The sequence below is a fragment of the Mandrillus leucophaeus genome, unplaced genomic scaffold (assembly GCF_000951045.1).
Source record: "Mandrillus leucophaeus isolate KB7577 unplaced genomic scaffold, Mleu.le_1.0 Scaffold474, whole genome shotgun sequence".
Taxonomy (NCBI): Eukaryota; Metazoa; Chordata; class Mammalia; order Primates; family Cercopithecidae; genus Mandrillus; species Mandrillus leucophaeus.
In genome coordinates this window covers 825,913-827,596 of record NW_012105076.1, presented here as the reverse complement: position 1 = coordinate 827,596, position 1,684 = coordinate 825,913, and the positions used below count along the sequence as shown (strand labels likewise).

The 1,684-nt window shown below is 41.9% G+C and overlaps 1 long non-coding RNA gene across 1 annotated transcript in view; it reads right to left on the bottom strand.

The window, feature by feature from the left end:
• The window catches only part of LOC105550258, a 14,323-nt gene extending 12,845 nt beyond the window's left edge, over positions 1 to 1,478 (bottom strand). The window contains exon 1 of the long non-coding RNA XR_001007676.1: positions 1,397 to 1,478. This is a non-coding gene — a long non-coding RNA (uncharacterized LOC105550258). The remainder of the gene's footprint in view (positions 1 to 1,396) is intronic.
• Between the last annotated feature and the right edge of the window lie 206 nt (positions 1,479 to 1,684).

Genomic DNA, 1,684 nt, shown 5'->3' with positions numbered 1-1,684 from the left:
TAGCTCCTCAAGACAGTTTTAAAAACAATGTAATACAGGTTTTACTTACTCAAGACAATCCAGTGTTCCTATCCAGAAAGAGGGCTGAGACCCATTAACTTCGAAGAGCTAAATTGTAGTGAAGTTGTTTAAAACCATCCACTCTTTCTTAATTCAACTGCAAATTCAGTATTGTATTACAAACAAGACCACTGAATAAACAACGCTGCAAGCACACAAAGGTTATTAGTAACTAAGTCTTTCGAAATCACTATCTGTTACTGAGAAAAGCAAACCTAGTGAAAAATAACCCATTACAAATTTAAATACCAGAGGCTGGGAGAGTAAGTAAAAGACAAGCACTTCCCTGACTGAACACCAGAGAGCGCTCTGAATCGCAAGTTCCTATAGATGGACTAAGAGTAAAGAATCCGCCAGCTTATACATACATCGTCCATTTCTCACCAGGCGCGTGCAGGGACGGCCTCAGTAGGAGGCTCGATCTTACCACTAAGCTGGCCAGACAACTCCCGAGTTCTGTTCATGCATTACAGTTTCGTGACGTGTCTCCCTCTTCAAGCAGATACCCACTTCAAAAGAAATGTTAAAGTAGGGCTAACAAGAAAAGCTATTCAGTCTAAAAGGGAGCTTGGAGGCAGAGGCAGTGGTGAGCCAGTTAACTCTAAATCTGTCAGCAGCATTTTACAAAACAGAAAGGAACTGACTAAATCACAACATGACTCGGAACTGACGTCAATGTGCAGCTCGCTTGGAGTTTAACTTTTCCACTTCCCCTGCTGAAACACGATTCCAGGAAATGTAATGACATCAGCCCTTTGAACTCAATTAGCTGAACAGACCATTTTAAATACAAGAGGAAAGAAACAAGTAGGCACATAAACATCCATAACACGCGGGTTTTTCCTATTCTGTTTGGAGCTGCATTTGCCCACAGTAACGAAATCAGAACGTGAACAGTATATACTGTATGTTTAACCTGCGGCTAGACTGAATTTGCAACAGGTTGCAGATGAAGTAACAGCTTATTTTAGTAGGGCAGAATGGTATGCACATGAAAGAGAGACACAGAGATGCAGGGGAGGAAGAGAAGGGAGAGAAGAGGGGAGGATGGGAGGAGGGGAAGAGGGGAAGGGGGAGGAGGGGAGGGAGGACAGAGGGAGGAAGAGAGGATTAGTGCCTCAGTCAAGCAAGCAACAGAATATTGAGCAAAGAAACAATCATACTAAGATGCCCTAACAAAGTGAGCTGAATATATATAGATGTGTATTTCAAAAAAGTCTTAAACCTAAGTGACTAGGAGAGTAACACTTTCTGAAACACTCAGATGTTCCTGAATACTTCCTAAACTTCAAAACAATCTGCAGAATTAACTGAAACCCCTCTTTAACATTCTTACCTGTGTCATCTCCAGTTACAGCCATAATGGGCTTCTGCAGACAGAACTGTCTTGTTTCCTCTACCACAGTTCAACATAAAGTGTTCCAAATTAGCAAGCATGTGCACGATAAGCAGGAGGACTGACATCACAATGACATCACTAGCCTATCACTGCCATCAATTTGCTTTGTCACAGGCGAGCTCACTGAAACCCCAGCCCTATAAAAACTCTTCCTGTAATAAACCATCTTAATGCTCTTGTTTCTCATTTTTACATAGAAATCTGTTTGAGGTGGGCTCTGGCATA